Here is a 12,900-nt window from a genome sequence, read left to right on the forward strand (position 1 = left end):
TGACCTGCAGGGTCGGTGCCCATCCCCATTCTGAGCTTCAAAGGGTGTCTATATTGCCACTGGCAGATCTAGCTCCCACCTAGTATAGTTTGGCTCCAAACTCAGTGGGAGAGGAGGTTGCCCCAGATCTGATTTGGAGTCACCTCAGTGGAGGGTTTCCCATGATCATAGCCCCATATCTGGGAGGCAGACGGAGCACTCACCAGGGGAAAATGGGTTTTGCTGTGTTCAATTTGGGTAGAATGGTGCACTGTGGGATAGGTCATAGTAAAGCATACAGGGAGTGCTGCAAAAGTGGGTAGGGTCGCCCTGGGCACTATTTCCCATTGGTTAAGGAGTGACCAGATGTCTCCTCCCAGCCACAGGCTGACACTGGTTATAAAAGTGAACCCTACAGATCCCTCCTCCGAACACTCCTACACCTGCTGAGATCAGACAAGGACTGCATGCTGTTTGAAACCTGAAGGAGGACTTGACCTGCTTGCCTCCAGGACCTCAGAAGTTGGTTGATCTCCTCTGAGCTACAGGGGCACACCAAGATTCCAGAACCCTCGCTCCCTGCAACCGCCCATCTGACTAGTACTAACTGGACCTGTCCTGGACCTTGCTGCTAGCCTCCGTTGGAGAGAGTCCTTACGCCCAAATCGTGCCTCCCAGATCTTTGACCCTTGACTGGTGTTAGAGTGTACTCCTCATGTCTAAACTTCAAAAGATGGGACGTAGAAACTTTTTCTCAACTTTCTGCCTTCACAACCAAGATGTTGATGTCCAATCGTCAGTCAGCCTCAGCTTTCTGGTTTGCCCTGCTGAATGTGATCTGACTTCCAGAAAAGCTTCTAACTCTGAAGCCAGCTAATGTCAAGACCTGCTGGGACACTGACATTTCCCACTTTGAGCTTTCCCACCTATGTTAATGACCGCACCCGGACCCCATGCTTCAGCTGTCTTCTTCAGAGTCAGCTTGCAGCTTGCCCCACCAATGATTTGTCGACAAACACTTTTTCTACATAAATGTTTCTAAATCAGAAGGTAAACTTTCCACCATTGTGGTCAACCTTAACTTTTGACTTTGACCCGTTCTAACGCAATCAGTTAACCAAAGATGGTGCTTTGTGATGATTGGCACTATTTTGAATTCAAATTTAAAAAATAATATTTCCGGTTCTGCTATTGAAGTTTTGTTGTTTTTGTGTCATTTTATTAATGAAAATATTCCCTATTTTTCTAACTTGGTTTGGGATTTTCATTGTGTTCTGTTTATTTTACTCATTACCTCCAACATAAGTCTAAGTGGTCTTCTGCCATGCTACCACAGGGTTAAACACAGGTTAATTTGATGAATTTTGAGGTTCACTCTGACAAGGATTGTGATTATTATTATTATTTCTCACCACCCTCAACTAATACTTCAATTTCTTACAACAAGTATACATAATGAATAATACAAACTCTCATAAATGCAAATTTGTAGTGTAATGTTTTAAACATATAAGCTGAGTTTTTTTTTAACACTTTAGAGTACATTGGGTCACTGATGGATCTGCAGATCATTAACTATTATGTTATTTATGTCTCTTTGATCACTGCAGATTGGCATAACAGTGGGACAAATAATACTCATACTAAGTAAAATTATTACTGGTACCGGAAAGGCAAAAAGTGTAAACGTGTTGTTTTGTTTACATGTAACAGGTTGTGGGCAGCACTAATGAAGTTAACTGTCAGCACAGCGAAATAATTATACCTTGCCCTTGGACCATGCCTCACCCAACCATTTATCCACTAATTAAACAATTCTTCCATTCACTCACTCACCTATCCACAGTGCCACACAAAAATCTCACCAATTAATGAAGATTAACTTTCATGTATAAACCTGCTTTTATTTGCTCTAGGCCATCTTTAAATGAATTCCAGAGCGATGTTTCCAGTGTAGAGAGGCATACTGCTCTGGGCCGTTCCAGATTACCCAGTGTCTCCAAGACCAGAAGTTTGGGCCCATAAACTCTGCAATTGATACTTCCCTGCCTTTAGACCCATTGCCTCTTAAGCAGAGCTGGGGACTGTGGAAAGAGGCTGAGTCTGGCCTCCACACAACCTCTTCCAGAAGCATGAGGAGAGAAGCAAATGCTACCCCTAGCTCTCCATTCATTTGCTCAGCCCTTGTAGCCAAGCTCCAAGTATGTGATAAAGAGGTGTAGATTTAAATCAATTATTTTCCCCAGAAGGGAGGAAAATGAAGGGTTTTCTACCTGGATTTCCCAGGTCTGAATTCCCCTTTTCTGGATAAATAATTTGTAATTCCAGTATTTTGGTGCCAGGAAATTGAAGATTCTGGACCATCAGTATCCTGGCACCTAAGTCTGAAGAACTTTTGATGAGGCCCCTAGGGTTTTCAGAGAAGAGCTGAATCCTGGATGGGATAGGCCACCATCTGAATCCATGAGCATCTTCTGCATCCTTTATCCTGTTGTGATAGGTGTATGTCTTTTTAGTATGAGGTGCTTCAATTTTCCATTCATTAGGTCTCGCCTAGCGTTGCAGTGCGCATGTGCTGCTCGCTCTGAGAGGCCTCTAGTAATCAAGACAATTTCAGAAGTGGAGAATAGGCTCTGCCAGTTTTCGTATTGGCTTTCGTCATCGTGCATGCTAAACCCTGGCTTTCCATTGTCAATGAGGCTTTTTAGAACCTCCTTGTTGCTGCCCTGTCTCCTTTTGGCCCTGCCCACCTGGACTGGATCTTTTACTCGCCGCGTGACACAGTGTCTTTTAATTAGTCGCTAAGCACTTTTTTCTGGTCTCTCTAGCCCTCAAACAGGCCTCTCCTGTTAACTTCCCTCCACTGCAGGCACGCCTCTTGTGGTGCTGCCCGCTTCACTCTCGCTCACTTTTGGCCATAGGTAACCTCTCTCGACTCACCTCTACCCTCGCCTGGGCCTTGGCCATGCCCCAGGGTTTCTTCGGAGTGCTGATCAGCCGGAGCTCCTCCATGCACATTCAGCCGCATGCAGCCTCTCTCCCAGCTCATCGCCTGGGCCACTCCTCTTGGCTTCTCAGTGGTGCTGGTGGGCCGGAGATTCTCCATGTGGTCATGCTCTACGCGGCATTGCTCCGCTCCATGGCACCTCACACAGTAGGGACTAGACATTGCACAGTCTACCATGGCCTTGAGCAGGGGACCTCCGTCCTTCACCCCCGCAGTGTTGGATGTCATGGCAATCAGGCCGTACCTCGCAGCTTTTAAAAAAAATTTCCCACTTCTATCTTCAAAAATGTTGCCGTGCTATCCGCTATGCTTCGCAAATCATACCATTTCGAGTTGGCACATATGATTAAATGTCAATCGAATTGGAAAATGAATAAAGAATTGTTTACTAAAAAAAAAAAGCAGACACCCTTGGCCCCATGTGATGATCTCATTGGGCGGAGCAGGGTTTGAAGTTGTTGTGGTCGCGGGCGATGGTGCTCTTCGGCAGACCCTGCTGTTTGTAGGCTGCTCCAGGGTCAAAGGATGAGTCGCTGAAGTGCCAAAGACCGAGGCTCTCAGGACCGGGGAAGATCCCTCCATAGTCACAGCACTTCCGCTGCCCCGGGAAGCATGCAAGAGAGCTCCCGGGAATCTTCCGTGGGACTGAACAGGCAGCCCAGCTGGGGCCAACCGGAGGGGCTGTGGAAAGCAGGTAAGGGCTTCTCGGCAACAAGGCTCCTCGTGCATTGCATACCTAACCACCCTTCAGTGACCCTCTTACGGCCTGCGGACACTTGGCTTTGCCATACTTAGTTGTACCCTCTTTAACACCCTGCACACACTCCTCGGCTCTGCTACATTTGGTTGTACCCCCTTACTACCCTGCGCACACCCAGCTCTGCCCTCCCTTAGTTGTACAACTTACCGCCCTGCTGTGCCACCCGTCGTTCACTGCCAGTCCCTGAGCATTCCTGAAATCGTCCTAACCCTCTGATGTCTGAAGCCCTAATCCCTCCACTCCCAGTGGACACTAGTCCCTGCTGCCTACAGTCCTATCCCCTTACCTCCTTGTGCACACCCAACCTTCACCGATATGTGCACACTCTGATTTGCAATCAATGCACATCCGGCTCGGACACCCTTAGTTCTACCCTCTTTCCGCCCTATGCAAACCCAGATCCGCAGTCTTTAGTTTAAGCCCCTTTCCCACCTGTGCATTCCCGGCTCCACACACTTCCTTGACTCCTGACACTGACTAACTCCTGAGGCGGAAAGCCGGGAGCAACGCTACGTTTTAATTTTATTATTGGCATTTGTTTTTAGCTTCTGGGCACTTACCCCCCTCATTCCTCACTTCCCCTCTCCACTCTTACCTGCGCAGCCGATTAGGCACTGTAGCGGGTTACGGGGAGGATTGCCGCCATCGCGGGGGAAGCCCTGGGTGACGTTGCTCACGCTAGGCCACGCACTCTCTTCACCAGCATAAGAGGATGTCCCTTTCCCGACCACGCAGCGGACGCACGCAGCGGGCGCACCGAAGGCACGCCAAAGGCAAGCCCGTCTGCGCCCGTCCGCGTCAGGCCGGGACCCAGGGCCCTTCACTATGCCAATATTCTTATATACTCTTCTGCACAATTGCTAGCTTATCGTGCCGATTTGCCTATTATCAATTCCTTGGTGGCTCGCCTTAATACTCTTGGCATCTCTCAGTTAGACTACACCAACTTGCCAACTCACCTGCTTAGACTGCAAACATTGGCGTTGCCTTCTGTATATCTGCATCCGTCGCCCCAACTCCGTGCAAGTCCTCCCCCTATGGCCACCGCCTACCTCCTCAATACTCGCTCTGCGGTCAAACATCAAGTGGAGCTCTTTGATCTCCTGGACATCACTAAGATTGAAACCTGGTTCACTCCTGATTCTTTGCCAGATGTTTTAGCAGCCCTTCCCATCCCGTACTACGTCCTGCGTGCCGACCGCCCGGAGGGGAAGAACGGCGGTGGAGTGGCGATGATAGCCCGCTCCAACCTCCAGTTTCAACCTCTCCCCCATCCCCCCATTGCAGCAGTTGATTGCTTGGTTGTTCGCTCCACCAACCTTGCGACTCCTCTTACCTGTGTGCTTCTTTATCGGCCCCCTCAGGCAATGTACCACTTTATCCCTGCCATACAGGAACTATTTGCCACTCTTGTTATCAATAATTCCGCGGTACTACTATTAGGAGACTTTAATTTCTGGCCGGGTGATCCTCGCGAGGACCCCATGTCCAAAGATTTCAATAATACCCTTCACTGTATGAATTTTACATCTCATATTTCTCTCCCCCACCCACACACACGGTCACACACTGGACCAAGTCTGGTCCGTCAATCAGTCAATTTCCACCCCCTCGGTGCTTCCCTGCGTATGGTCAGATCATTTTTTGATTTCTTTCCTTCTCGACCTGAGGGTGGCTACTAATCCTTCCCTCCCCAAAAATATCTATGCCCGAAACTGGAACCGTGTGGATTTGCCAGCTCTTTGCCGTTCCCTAGCGTCCTCATCTCCTGTTTTAGCTGACACCTTCCCTAACTCTCAGGTGACCACCATCCATAGTTGGCTACTCGCTACTTGTAACCAAGTTGCCCCCCTCAAATGGGTTAGAACATGTCGCTCCCATGACGCCAACAGATGGTTCACCAATGACCTTAAAACCCAGAAACTTGCGCTTAGGCAGGCTGAACGCCGCGGGAGGCACAAGTACTGTTAGGATTGGAAGGCTCATTATTTGGCCCTTCTCCGGGATTATAAAAAAGCCATACTTTCAGCCAAGTCGGAATATTTTTCCCACAAAATCTATCAAGTGGCCAATAAACCCAAAGAGATCTTCACGATCGTACATGAGCTCGCAGCCTCTGATAGAGTTGCCCCTAAGCCTACCCCCTCTCAATCCCTCTGCAATGCCCTCAATGACTACTTCATTGAGAAGATTGCTAAGATCAAGCGCCACATACCGCGGCCTCCCCCGTCTTTCTCTTGTCCCTTACCACCGCCTACCCTCCCCACCCTTGACCATTTCCCTCTGATCCCAAAGGAGACCTTCCTCACCCTGTTGAGGAAAGTCAAGACAGGCTCCCCCTCAGATCTTTGTCCCGCCCATATTCTGAGGGAGATATTTTCCAGCTGCCCTGATACCCCCCTCACCCTGCTTAATTCTTCCATTTCTCAGGGAATTGTTCCTGACTTGTTTAAAGTCGCTACGGTCATTCCCATTCTTAAAAAGGTGGGTGCCGACCCCACCCTCCTTTCGAACTTTAGACCCATCTCGTTACTCCCATTCCTGAGTAAGATCCTGGAGAGCTACATCACTTCCTACCTCTCCACCTTTATCGAAGATAATCACCTCCTCGCCGCTAACCAGGCTGGTTTTCGCCCTGTTCACTCCACGGAGTCCGTTGTCCTCTCCATGTTGGATGAGCTCAGGAGGAGTGCTTACATCAACTCTCCGCAGGCCCTGGTCCTCCTCGACCTGTACGCTGCCTTCAACACGGTCGACCACTCCATTCTTTTAGACCGTGTCGGGGGCACCGGCGTTCGGGGTTCGGCTCTTGCCTGGCTCACCTCTTTCTTGACGGACCGTACCCAGGCCGTTAGACTGGAGGGCTTTTCCGCCCCCATCTGTCCAGTCTCTTGCGGGGTGCCCCAGGGCTCGTCTCTCTCTCCTCTCCTTTTCAATCTTTATATATATCCCCTGATTGCCACCTTGCAGGAAATGGAGGTCACGCTATTTAATTATGCCGATGACCTTCAGCTCATTTTCAATCTCTCCCCCTCTCCTGACTCTATTCGCAAGTTCCGCTCCACTTTGACATTCATCTATGATTGGATGAACCTCAACCAACTTAAATTGAATCCCGACAAGACGGAGTTGGTTCTTATCGGTGGTCCTTTTAACCCCTGGACCCCTGCTTTTTGGCCCCCTACTTTTGGCTCCCCTCCTCTTCCCTCTGTGTCTGTGAAAACCTTGGGTATTAAAATCAGCCAAGACCTCTCTATGTGCTCCCAGATCAGCTCGGTGGTCTCATCCTGTTTCCTGTCCCTTAGAATCATCCGTAAAATCTCTTGTTACTTCTCTGTGGAAGCCCTCAAACTCATCATCTTGGCCATGATTCTATCCCGCCTGGACTATGGCAATGGCCTGTATGTCGGTATTCCCGCGTACGAGCGCCGCCGTATGCAGCTCATCCAAAACCAGGCAGCTCGCCTTATTTACAGGCTTCCAAAATTCCATCATATTACCCTCCTTCTAAAGACCCTTCACTGGCTTCCCATCCTGGAGCGATCCTTATTCAAGATGGGTTGCCTGATCTTCATGTCACTGGCCGGCACGGCTCCAGACTTCATCAGATCAAAGATCAATGCCTACGTCCCGGGCAGAATCCTTCGCTCCTCTACCCAGTTCCTCCTCACCGTCCCTCGCTACCGAAGAAAAAAACTTGGTGGTTCGAGATTTTCTACCCTTGCCCCCCTCTTCTGGAACGCACTTCTTTTTGCCATCAGATCCATTTCCATTTACATGGACTTTTGCAAAGCTCTTAAAACCCACCTCTTCTCCATGGCCTATTCATTGTAGTATCCTCCCTGCGTTCCTCATGATAGTCTTTGTTCAGCACCAAGAAACCGCTTGGTAGTAGAGCGCTCTATAAAACCTTTCAACTTCAACTTCCTCCCCTGCTTGTGCTCTCTCGGCTCCAGAGTCTGAAGCCTTTGATTCCCTCCCTGTGCAGTTTCGGTTCGGCACACTGTAGCCTTAACCCCTCCCCTGCCTGTGCACACCTGGCTCAGCACTCTGTAGCCTTGCACTGTATGTCTGGGCATACCCGGCTCCGATGCCTGTAACCCTGAACCCCCTTTTCCACTGTCCATAATCAACTCTGTGGTCTGCAGTCCTTAACCCCCACCACACACACACACGCACGCGCTAGGCTTTGCGCCCATAGTTAGAACCACTTACTCCCTCCATCCACTTGCCTTTGCTGTTGCAGCCTCTTGCCTTCCTTTTCACCCAGGGCTCTGCTGCTGCATCCAATCATAGCCCATTTCCTCCCTCTGGACACCTGGCTCCTAGCCCACCCACCCTAACAGTACACTACCCTCTGTACTCTACCCACCCCAACCGGGTTCTCTCGTCTGTGCCAGTACTTGGGGTTGTTGCTCTGCCGCCAGATCTCCAAGACCGAGCTTCTGCCGGGCTATAGTGCTGTCTTTCCCACTGACCCCAGAGGTTACAAACACATCTCAGAGTAATGCAGCTTGGCTTCGCACTGGAGCCCCCTCCTTCTTTCTGCTTTCTAGAGTTAGTTATTGCCATTTGTTTAGCGCTTACTGCCATAGTTATGGCATCACAGCGCATGAAGTGGTTTGTGTAGGTAGCGGAGGGCTCCACTAAGGCAATCCTTGCTGGAGCATCACCACCTCTCACCCGCTATGCCTTCATCAATCCCAGCGTGTTTCTCGCCCACCTCCATCCTCTGATGTACTGCTCATCGGAGTAGGGAGTACCTCCACCCATATCCAGCTGTGCGTATCACCACCACCGCCCACTCCAGCTGTGTTCCCCACAGGAGTACCTCCACACATCCCCAGCTGTGCTTCGCCCCTCCACTCTGACCCCAGCTGTCATTTTTGAGGTTTCCCCTCCCGAGATGTGCTTGTCACGAGAGCACATTAATAGTGCACTCCTCTATGTACCTCTCACAAGAGAGCGCTGGACGCCCCTTGTGCGCATTACTAGTGCACTCCCCATGTACCTCTCACAAGAGCGCTGGACGCCCCTTGTGCGCATTACTAATGCACTCCCCATGTACCTCTCACAATAGAGCCATGGACGCCCCTTATGTGCATTATTACTGCATTCCCCATGTCCCTCTCACAAGAGAGCTCTTCACTCCCTGCTGCTTGTCTTTAATTTTGAACAGTTGATCCTCACATATGAGAACACTCGCTCCCTCAGCTTTTACCTGTATTTTATTGCCTACCCATCCCTGTTACTATGTGTCACCAGTGCTACACTGTTGGGGACACGGACAGTCCACCCACAGTGACCACGTGCACTCATGGAAGGTTCACAGGATGCTGACTGTTTAACTCTTCATAAACCCAAGCAAAGGTTACAATCAGTAACTAGAAGAGCAGTATCCAGTCTCTACCAGGGAGCAGCCCCCTTTTGGAAGTCAAGCGTGGGCGTGAACTGCAAGTTAAACACATACTTGTGTTTGTGGTGCCATTTAAAAAAAACTATTCATGTGCCCTTTGCTTGTTTTCAGTTATTTTTAGTGTTTGGGGTTAGATGCACTTTTTTCCTGGGTTAGTAATCCAACTTCAAATTTCAAAGCAAGCCAGGCCTGTCTCACATCGCCCTGTGGAACGTCGCAAATCTTTATGGCAGGCACATATCAATGTGGAATGCTTAACTTAGCCATGAATTAGGGAATTGTCTCCCTGTCCACCTCCATTTAATGCCCTTGCAAAACAAGCATTTGCAATGCAATAGGTCTCACAGTTACCCGAGTTTAAGCTATTGGCAATGTAAATGGCAATGCCATTTATTTGTGTTTTTAAAACGAAAACAAAAATAAAAGGCATTGTTATTTGAATGTCAATAGTTCAAACTTGCATAAATGCGAGACCTATTGCATTGCAAATGCTTATGTTTAAGAGGTGCCCCGTCCCCGTGGTTCGTGCCCCTTGTATTTCTTTCTCCAGTTCACATTTGTTGTAGGGTGCAGTCCTGCATTGTAGTGAAGGCACTGACATCTCTATTGGCAAGGAGTCAGCAGTAATTACACTATACATCTATCAAAACATATCCCTATTATTTATGTTTACATCGTCTGATGGAAGGACAAATATAAGTAGAATAATATTTTTTCAGGTAATAGTTCATTTAACTGTGTTGCTTTGATCACAAAATGTGGGTGCACATATCTTTATGCACCTGATAATCATAAATAGACAAAATAGTGTTACTAGGCGCCAGGAACAAAGGTGAGAACAAGATGTGAATCTGAGAAAGCCCCATACTACTGCCAAGTTATTTTAGATTCATGAATGGAGTTATTCTCTGCTACTAAGATAGGTGACTCCTTACCCCCAAATGGTGCCTCCCAGGTCTTTGACCCTTGGCTGGTCTTAGAGTGCACTCATTCTGCCTAAAACTGCAAAAGCTGTGACTTAGATCAAGAATCTGTGAGATTGCCATACTTAAAATGTCTCCCTAAGTTACACCGTTTTCCCAACATGTCCTTCATTATTTTCTCTGTGTGCTTCTCGTCTAGTGTGAATTTACCATGGAGTGTTTAGACAAAGAAAAATGTACGCTAAACTAAAATAATTTAATCAGGAGGTTATTCTGTACTACTGTGTCATAATGTCACGTGGCCCAAGGAGACATTATTGTTTTTCACTAACTTAGCATGAGCACGTTGCAGCCTGCCTGCTGCTTTTGTGCACGTTACTACATGTCTTTATTTTTTGCAATATTTCAATGACCGCTTTCACATGAGAACTCATCACTGTGTTCACACTCTTTATGTTCCTGGGATTTTGACTGAATATTATGTGCGAGGCCGAACAACAATGTCCCTTGTTATTTTGTTCTGGCCAGACCTTAGCCCTTAGACAAAAGAAACTGATGCAGCTATCGTTTGGACAACATACTTTGGTTTTTAGTGGGGTACACGAATTAGGTGAGAGACACTTGGAGAGGGACCTTCCCAGGGAGAAGAGCGAGACAGCACCAATGATGTAGATCTACCATCTATAGGCTAAGGTATGGGGTTTGCTAACAAAGGCCAGAGATCTTCTAACATATAATAATACTTCTCAGTAGCAAGGGGAGGAGGTTAGGCACCATTGTCTTTTTTAATGATGACATGATGACATCTACCTGGACTAGCTGCTATGCTGACTTTTGACTGCTGTTTTTATACTATGCATTTTCCTGCTTATTGTGGCACGTATACTACATGTTAGGGCACGTTAGTTAAAATAATAATTTTAAACTGTTTCTTGTCTCTATCAGATCTTATTGTAGACGAGTACAAGAAAGCGAGCGAAAGGGTGTGTCTTGTTACCGCAATTCCTGAGAGATCTGGGAGTGTTATGTTCTGGGGTATCTAATCATTTGCTTCTCTGTGAGTGAGTAGGAGAGCAAGGGAGACACTATTGCTAGTCAGTCCTGGGCTCGTGGGCACTGAGGTGATAGGAAGACCCAGTCCCTATACACCAAGGTCCCATTATCCTGTGCATAATTCTGTTTGTGCAGAATCCCTGCAATAATATATGTACGTTATTTACCGATAGTGTAGTTCTTGTTTTTAAATTCAAGTGTCAAGTTAAAAAACTAGGCCTTGGTGGTAAACTCTGCTTGTGGAGTTTTCAGAGCTTTTCCCACTCCGCATAAAGTGCGGAGGTCTGAAAAACTCTGCAGACCGGAGTTTATCCACTCTTGTGGCTCGCCAACATTAAGAAGGCAAGCGTGAGCGAGGAAAATCCAACTCTAGACCACCCCCTGCTGAGATTTCTCAAACCAAGTGATCAAGGCAGGTCACTACCGCTCGCATTGAGAAACCTGCCGCTCGCATTGGGGAAGCTGCTGCTCGAGTAGGACATCTACTCAAGCGGCAGAAAGAAGCTGTGCCCTAGTCCACTGTGCATGGTGCCATTCGTGCCGATTTTACAGCATGGAACAAACTCCCAGCGCTATAAATCAGTGCAAGCAGCTCGTCTTACCTCACTCCACCACTTGCGGAACTCTTCGGAGCATGGCAGCAGAGTTTTTTTTTGACGCTTTGCGGACTTCCTCATAGAGGAACTTCACGAACTCCGCCAAGGCCTAGAAAAAACACATTACACTTTAAGACAGAATGTACTGCACTGTGATAGACAATTTGTGTAGTACTGACCAGCAGGTTCAAATATACTAAATTTATACAGAAAAGACACCTTTGTTTGGGCAATTTCCTGAAAAGTAGAAATGGCCTCTTTCTGAGTTGCCTAGAGTAAGGAGAGAGATATTGAAGCTGGAGTTAGAGGTTATAGATACCATCTCCACTTCTGCAATCACAGCATTCTGAGTTACATTCTCTGCAATAGGGAATCGCAGGTTTGACCCAGAACTACCGGCCAAACCCAGCAGGTTTTTTAAGACTCTGGGAACTTTTCCATTCACATTTACCACCTGCTCTGAGCAGGTCTTCAATGTAGGCAGAGGAGTACAGTAGTTTGTAATGAATAGGACCATGCAAAAGGAGGGTGTTGAAGGCAGGACAGGCTTCAGAGCTGCTGGGGTGTTGAATCGGTGGCAAGGGATTGTTGGGGTGCAGCCTGAGCCTCTCGTCACTGGCTCTATCTCCTAGCCATGATGGATTTACCAGGCAAATTTTTGTACCCGGTAAAAAATAAGGGCTGGCTTCCCTGCACCAGGTAATCTCAGGAACAGGAACTGCACAGCTAATCTAGAGTGTGGGAACACTGGGCCTCCTGGAATTGGGCAGTACTGTATTCCTCCCTTTGGGACACTGCTTCACCTGACTCAGAAAGACGGTCTTATTTGAAATCATAAATGTTCTGGTTAAGAACAATTACAAAAGTGTTTCAACATGGTTAACTCGAATCCTGGTCGATTTCTATGATGGAATACAATTTAATTATCTATTCTTTGGGACTAGAATAACAAAATAAGATATCTTACGAAATGCAGGTGATCTCTTGTGTTAACTTGTATTTTCAAATGTGTCAGCCTGAAAAAATGTTGGGGTCTCCCCTGGAGATCAATAACACATTATAGCGCTCTACAGTACTCTAAAATGATTCGATCTGCGTTGCAGCAGTCCCAACAGTGATCAAAGTCAGGTTTGGCCATGAACCATTGAGGGCTGGTAGCATTCTAC

The 12,900-nt window shown here is 47.7% G+C and overlaps 1 protein-coding gene across 1 annotated transcript in view; it reads right to left on the bottom strand.

Moving 5' to 3' along the window:
• The window catches only part of LOC146775989 (uncharacterized), a 649,670-nt gene that overhangs the window by 184,256 nt on the left and 452,514 nt on the right, over positions 1-12,900 (bottom strand). The window contains exon 8 of the mRNA XM_085637079.1: positions 11,741-11,843. The gene's annotated coding sequence lies outside the window, so the exon portion shown is untranslated. The remainder of the gene's footprint in view (positions 1-11,740; positions 11,844-12,900) is intronic.

Source organism: Triturus cristatus, chromosome 12, assembly GCF_964204655.1.
Source record: "Triturus cristatus chromosome 12, aTriCri1.1, whole genome shotgun sequence".
In the NCBI taxonomy this organism is placed as follows: Eukaryota; Metazoa; Chordata; class Amphibia; order Caudata; family Salamandridae; genus Triturus; species Triturus cristatus.